This window comes from Salmo salar, unplaced genomic scaffold (assembly GCF_965601325.2).
Source record: "Salmo salar unplaced genomic scaffold, fSalSal1 ptg000588l, whole genome shotgun sequence".
Classification (NCBI taxonomy): Eukaryota; Metazoa; Chordata; class Actinopteri; order Salmoniformes; family Salmonidae; genus Salmo; species Salmo salar.
Window position 1 is genome coordinate 323,694 of NW_027675428.1, and position 7,806 is coordinate 331,499.

At 44.0% G+C, this 7,806-nt stretch overlaps 2 pseudogenes; both read left to right on the top strand.

Annotated features, from left to right (window-relative positions):
- The first annotated feature begins 345 nt into the window (after positions 1 to 345).
- Positions 346 to 1,027, top strand: LOC145876440 (uncharacterized; annotated as a pseudogene).
- Positions 1,028 to 2,791: 1,764 nt separating this feature from the next.
- LOC145876438 (uncharacterized) lies at positions 2,792 to 3,410 on the top strand (annotated as a pseudogene).
- The last annotated feature ends 4,396 nt before the right edge of the window (positions 3,411 to 7,806 follow it).

Consider the following 7,806-nt stretch of genomic DNA (forward strand, 5'->3'; position numbering starts at 1 on the left):
TCTCAGTGGCCCTACATTGGTGTTCCGGTTCGGGGAGTGGAGTACCCAGGTAGCTATGCCTGCGGATGACGTTCACCCATGCCGTACCGGCGCCAGAAACACATGTATTTCTCAAACCCTGTCTTTTATCCATGTTGATGGTGTTCCGAATAAACCCTCCAGCTAAGACAAGATACCTGATTAAGCGGTGCCCCGGCACCTGTGGCTCTGGCCACGGGCAGTTCAGGGCCTCTCGCTGGGCGCACGGTGGATTGACCTAGGGCCTCCTCCCCTCACGGGATAGGAGTGGTCCCTGGCTGTTCTCCGCTTAGTGTGCCCAGGTACAACCTCTATGTTGTGAGTGGCTTTCTGGTTGATCCTGCCAGTAGCATATGCTTGTCTCAAAGATTAAGCCATGCAAGTCTAAGTACACACGGCCGGTACAGTGAAACTGCGAATGGCTCATTAAATCAGTTATGGTTCCTTTGATCGCTCCAACGTTACTTGGATAACTGTGGCATTTCTAGAGCTAATACATGCAGACGAGCGCTGACCTCCGGGAATGCGTGCATTTATCAGACCCAAAACCCATGCGGGCCAATCTCGGTTGCCCCGGCCGCTTTGGTGACTCTAGATAACCTCGAGCCGATCGCGCGCCCTTTGTGGCGATGATGTCTCATTCGAATGTCTGCCCTGTCAACTTTCGATGGTACTTTCTGTGCCTACCATGGTGACCACGGGTAACAGGGAATCGGGGTTCGATTCCGGAGAGGGAGCCTGAGAAAAGGCTACCACATCCAAGGAAGGCAGCAGGCGTGCAAATTACCCACTCCCGACTCGGGGAGGTAGTGACGAAAAATAACAATACAGGACTCTTTCGAGGCCCTGTAATTGGAATGAGTACACTTTAAATCCTTTAACGAGGATCCATTGGAGGGCAAGTCTGGTGCCAGCAGCCGCGGTAATTCCAGCTCCAATAGCGTATCTTAAAGTTGCTGCAGTTAACCTGTTAGGGCTAGGGGGCAGTATTTGCACGGCTGGATAAAAAAATGTACCCGATTTAATCTGGTTACTAATCCTACCCAGTAACTAGAATATGCATATACGTATTATATATGGATAGAAAACACTCTAAAGTTTCTAAAACTGTTTGAATGGTGTCTGTGAGTATAACAGAACTCATTTGGCAGGCAAAACCCTGAGACATTTTCTGACAGGAAGTGGATACCTGATGTGTTGTATTACCTTTAAACCTATGCCATTGAAAAACACAGGGGCTGAGGAATATTTTGGCACTTCCTATTGCTTCCACTAGATGTCACCAGCCTTTACAAAGTGTTTTGAGTCTTCTGGAGGGAGATCTGACCGAACAAGAGCCATGGAACGATGATGGCCCATTAGACACCTGGCGCGCGAGTTCATGTTGGGTACCCTCGTTCCAATACGTTATAAAAGAGTATGCATTCGTCCACCTTGAATATTATTCATGTTCTGGTTAAAAAAGGCCCTAATGATTTATGCTATACAACGTTTGACATGTTTGAACGAACGTAAATATATTTTTTCCCCTCGTTCATGACGAGAAGTCCGGCTGGCTTAGATCATGTGCTAACAAGACGGAGATTTTTGGACATAAATGATGAGCTTTTTTGAACAAAACTACATTCGTTATGGACCTGTGATACCTGGAAGTGACATCTGATGAAGAGAATCAAAGGTAATGGATTATTTACATAGTATTTTCGATTTTAGATCTCCCCAACATGACGACTAGTCTGTATCGCAACGCGTATTTTTCTGGGCGCAGTGCTCAGATTATTGCAAAGTGTGATTTCCCAGTAAGGTTATTTTTAAATCTGGCAAGTTGATTGCGTTCAAGAGATGTAAATCTATAATTCTTTAAATGACAATATAATATTTTACCAATGTTTTCTAATTTTAATTATTTAATTTCTGTTGCTGACTTGACTGCCGGTTATTGGAGGGAAACGATTTCCTCAACATCAATGCCATAGTAAAACGCTGTTTTTGGATATAAATATGAACTTGATAGAACTAAAAATGCATGCATTGTCTAACATAATGTCCTAGGAGTGTCATCTGATGGAGATTGTAAAAGGTTAGTGCATCATTTTAGCTGGTTTTATGGTTTTGGTGACCCTGTCTTTGAATTGACAAAACATTACACACAACTCTTGTAAATGTACTGTCCTAACATACTCTAAATTTATGCTTTCGCCGTAAAACCTTTTTGAAATCGTAAAACGTGGTTAGATTAAGGAGATGTTTATCTTTCAAAGGGTGTAAAATAGTTGTATGTTTGAAAAATGTGAATTTTGACATTTATTTGGATTCAAATTTGCCGCTCTTGAAATGCACCTGCTGTTGATCGAGACGGTTATCCCCGCCTTGATGACAAGCTTCAGCCGCGCTCCGTTCGTGCGAGATCTAGCCGACCCGTCTGTCTCAGTGGCCCTACATTGGTGTTCCGGTTCGGGTAGTGGTGTACCCAGGTAGCGATGCCTGCGGATGACGTTCACCCATGCCGTACCCGCGCCAGAAACACATGTATTTCTCAAACCCTGTCTTTTATCCACGTTGATGGCGTTCCGAATAAACCCTCCAGCTAAGACAAGATACCTGTTTAAGCGGTGCCGCGGCACCTGTGGCTCCGGCCATGGGCAGTTCAGGGCCTCCCGCTGGGCGCACGGTGGAGTGACCTAGGGCCTCCTCCCCTCACGGGATAGGAGTGGTCCCTGGCTGTTCTCCGCTTAGTGTGCCCGGGTACAACCTCTATGTTGTGAGTGGCTACCTGGTTGATCCTGCCAGTAGCATATGCTTGTCTCAAAGATTAAGCCATGCAAGTCTAAGTACACACGGCCGGTACAGTGAAACTGCGAATGGCTCATTAAATCAGTTATGGTTCCTTTGATCGCTCCAACGTTACTTGGATAACTGTGGCAATACTAGAGCTAATACATGCAGACGAGCGCTGACCTCCGGGGATGCGTGCATTTATCAGACCCAAAACCCATGCGGGCCAATCTCGGTTGCCCCGGCCGCTTTGGTGACTCTAGATAACCTCGAGCCGATCGCGCGCCCTTTATGGCGGTGACGTCTCATTCGAATGTCTGCCCTATCAACTTTCGATGGTACTTTCTGTGCCTACCATGGTGACCACGGGTAACGGGGAATCAGGGTTCGATTCCGGAGAGGGAGCCTGAGAAACGGCTACCACATCCAAGGAAGGCAGCAGGCGCGCAAATTACCCACTCCCGACTCGGGGAGGTAGTGACGAAAAATAACAATACAGGACTCTTTCGAGGCCCTGTAATTGGAATGAGTACACTTTAAATCCTTTAACGATGATCCATTGGAGGGCAAGTCTGGTGCCAGCAGCCGCGGTAATTCCAGCTCCAATAGCGTATCTTAAAGTTTCTGCAGTTAAAAAGCTCGTAGTTGGATCTCGGGATCGAGCTGGCGGTCCGCCGCGAGGCGAGCTACCACCTGTCCCAGCCCCTGCCTCTTGGCGCCCCCTCGATGCTCTTAACCTGTTAGGGCTAGGGGGCAGTATTTGCACGGCTGGATAAAAAAAATGTACCCGATTTAATCTGGTTACTAATCCTACCCAGTAACTAGAATATGCATATACTTATTATATATGGATAGAAAACACTCTAAAGTTTCTAAAACTGTTTGAATGGTGTCTGTGAGTATAACAGAACTCATTTGGCAGGCAAAACCCTGAGACATTTTCTGACAGGAAGTGGATACCTGATGTGTTGTATTACCTTTAAACCTATGCCATTGAAAAACACAGGGGCTGAGGAATATTTTGGCACTTCCTATTGCTTCCACTAGATGTCACCAGCCTTTACAAAGTGTTTTGAGTCTTCTGGAGGGAGATCTGACCGAACAAGAGCCATGGAACGATGATGGCCCATTAGACACCTGGCGCGCGAGTTCATGTTGGGTACCCTCGTTCCAATACGTTATAAAAGAGTATGCATTCGTCCACCTTGAATATTATTCATGTTCTGGTTAAAAAAGGCCCTAATGATTTATGCTATACAACGTTTGACATGTTTGAACGAACGTAAATATATTTTTTCCCCTCGTTCATGACGAGAAGTCCGGCTGGCTTAGATCATGTGCTAACAAGACGGAGATTTTTGGACATAAATGATGAGCTTTTTTGAACAAAACTACATTCGTTATGGACCTGTGATACCTGGAAGTGACATCTGATGAAGAGAATCAAAGGTAATGGATTATTTACATAGTATTTTCGATTTTAGATCTCCCCAACATGACGACTAGTCTGTATCGCAACGCGTATTTTTCTGGGCGCAGTGCTCAGATTATTGCAAAGTGTGATTTCCCAGTAAGGTTATTTTTAAATCTGGCAAGTTGATTGCGTTCAAGAGATGTAAATCTATAATTCTTTAAATGACAATATAATATTTTACCAATGTTTTCTAATTTTAATTATTTAATTTCTGTTGCTGACTTGACTGCCGGTTATTGGAGGGAAACGATTTCCTCAACATCAATGCCATAGTAAAACGCTGTTTTTGGATATAAATATGAACTTGATAGAACTAAAAATGCATGCATTGTCTAACATAATGTCCTAGGAGTGTCATCTGATGGAGATTGTAAAAGGTTAGTGCATCATTTTAGCTGGTTTTATGGTTTTGGTGACCCTGTCTTTGAATTGACAAAACATTACACACAACTCTTGTAAATGTACTGTCCTAACATACTCTAAATTTATGCTTTCGCCGTAAAACCTTTTTGAAATCGTAAAACGTGGTTAGATTAAGGAGATGTTTATATTTCAAAGGGTGTAAAATAGTTGTATGTTTGAAAAATGTGAATTTTGACATTTATTTGGATTCAAATTTGCCGCTCTTGAAATGCACCTGCTGTTGATGGAGTGCACCACGGGGGGGACGCAGGCGTCCCACCTAGCCCATAGAGGTTAATACATTCTATACAACCATGTGGATGCAAGTCTCAAGCTGAGGCTATTATATAAACAGTTTTATGGTAATATGGCTATATTGTCTCTTCTGAGTATCACAAAATTGTACCAAGCAGACCAGTTCGTAGCTGGATTCTTCACCAGTCTTCCATACCTTCTCCAGAACACAAATGTCGCTTGGCTCCCCAATTCTGTGAGTTGGAAGAATTTCCTGTGTCTCTCTATGGGCCATGTGGCCAGAGACTCTCCTGGAATTTTACCACTCCTTCACACAGGGACTGGGTGAGGGAAGGTAGGTTGGGGGATGGTGCAAAGGGGGGGAGGGGGTCAACTCTCCTCCCTGTACTCAAAAAGGCCAACGTCATGACATACCCCCCCTGGTGGTTTGGATCTTGTTTATCCTGCAAGTTACAAATCAACATAAAATCATGACCACGTGATGTCCCGTTGGTAGAACTGTTATAGGCTCTCTGGAAGCGGAGCAGTCCACCACAAGGATGGGCAGTTGATGTCCGGTTGGTGATCGCCGTTGCGGTCTCCTCTAGTGGTGTACCTTGGTAGGTTCCCTGGAAGCTGCAAAGTACCCCAGGAAGGGCCAGGGGATGTCCTGGTTGGTGATCGCCGTTGCGGTCCCCCCCTCTGGTGGTTTACCTTGGTGGGCTCTCTGACAGCGGGCATGCCGCCACAAGGATAGGCTGTGGGTGTCCGGATTTGGGGTCGCTGTTCCGGACCCATCGTCCAGACTGGAAGATCTGGGCAGTAACTTAGGCAGATGTTAACAACGCACACACACTCATGAAATATATATAATTACATTCATTCCCCAATGAGCGGCGTTGTGGCAATAAGTGATGGTTGTATGGGGACTTTGTTTATGGCTCTATCACTTCCTAAGTGTCAAAGGAACTGAACCGAAAAGGAATGAAAGCATAAACAAAACAAAAAAATATACAAAATATAGTTCTCACACAAAAAAAATCATCTAATTGGACTGTATTCTATATATGTCCAATGTTCTGGCAAAATGATTATCATGGCATTGTCTCTAATGACATATCTAGGGTTTTTCCTACTTGGTGTGTTGCTTAGGCGCTATCCTAAGTTTAACTATATGATAAGTCTACAGCTGTAATGCACTAGTTTTGGGCAGTCTACAGGGATGACCTATGGACTTCTGGTTAGAAAACTGGTGAGTGCTGTAGAGTCAAAGGCCTAGAAGTAAATGTTCAACTTTACTAAGGCTGGTATATTGCTTGGGCCCTTAAGCCGCGACAGCAAACTGATGATGAGTGTTGACAAATGAATATTGAGCAAAATGAGGTCAATTAATATTTTAAAAGAGAAAATGAAAAAATAAAACTTCAAAAAGAATGGAGCTCATTTATTTTGAGTCGATTGATGCATCAGTACGTGAATCAAAGTAAACGAACATAAAAAATACCCATTCAAATCGATCAGTTTTCAACTAGAGAGATTGAAACGCGTCGTATCTGTCTCAAGCCTCCGTAACTGTTTATGTTACAACTCCACATCTGCAATAAATGGTGGTGGAGCTAGAGCGGTGTTTGTCAAACCATGAGACATACCAATAATCGGTCTTCTCACAAAAACATCTGTAGCATCTGAACCGTTTGACCTACAACATCGTATGACCACTCCCTGGAAAGGGGAGACCCTCACAAACACGGTGGTGTTCTCAATTTGTCTCTACGTCCCCCACAAGTGTCAGGGGACTCGTCTGAAGTCGGAACCCTCTATGTGCAAACATCTGTTTGTAGAATCCAAAATCTTTGGGCTACAAACTAATGTGACCCCACTTGTCACAATGTTCTCCGTTTTGCCCTACGTTATCCACAAGTGTCACGGGACTAATCTGAAGGTAACAGGTACTGATTAAAATGATAGATTTTTTAACCAGGGACCTCTCGCACCCTAAGCCATAATAGTACAACTATACCAACGATCCGTTTGGTCAAAGAATTTTCACTTTCCACAAAAATGGCGGTCAGGATATGAATCGATGTCTCCATGTTGCTTACGAGCTTCGCATAGCATTGGTGGTATAGTGGTGAGCATAGCTGCCTTCCAAGCAATTGACCCGGGTTCCATTCTCGGCCAATGCAGAGCATGAGATATTCACTAGTTTTAGGGGCTGGGTGTCATTTCAAGTGTATTACATTGGAATCATTGTTCGTGGAAGTCAGATTTGCTCATAGTTTTTGCAGGTTTTCTAAATGAAGTGCGATATTGAGCCAACTAGTAAATATCACAATAGATACGCAGTCCATCGCCTAAACCATTCAGCCACCTCGTCCTGCGCCCAAGAGGTGGCTGTTTGCAACCAGTGGCCAGAGATCTGCCTGTCTGAGCTTGTTAAAAGATCTGCAAAAGGGCTCATCTGGGATTTGAACCCGGGACCTCTCGCACCCAAAGCGAGAATCATACCCCTAGACCAACGAGCCTTAGACAAGAATAAAATTGTTTTGCTTTCTGCGGCAATTACAATGAGGATATCAATTGTTCTTGTCCATGGTGCTTGGAAAGATTGAACCTCATGTGAGTGTTTGTGCTATACTTGTGAGCATAGCAGTCTTCCAAACTGTTGACCAGGCTTCAGTTCAAATCTTTTGTATTTCATCTGCTGTGTCTTTCACATTCTGTCTTCTTAAGCCGCGACAGCAAACTGATGATGAGTGTTGACAAATGAATATTGAGCAAAATGAGGTCAATTAATATTTTAAAAGAGAAAATGAAAAAATAAAACTTAAAAAAGAATGGAGCTCATTTATTTTGAGTCGATTGATGCATCAGTACGTGAATCAAAGTAAACGAACGTAAAA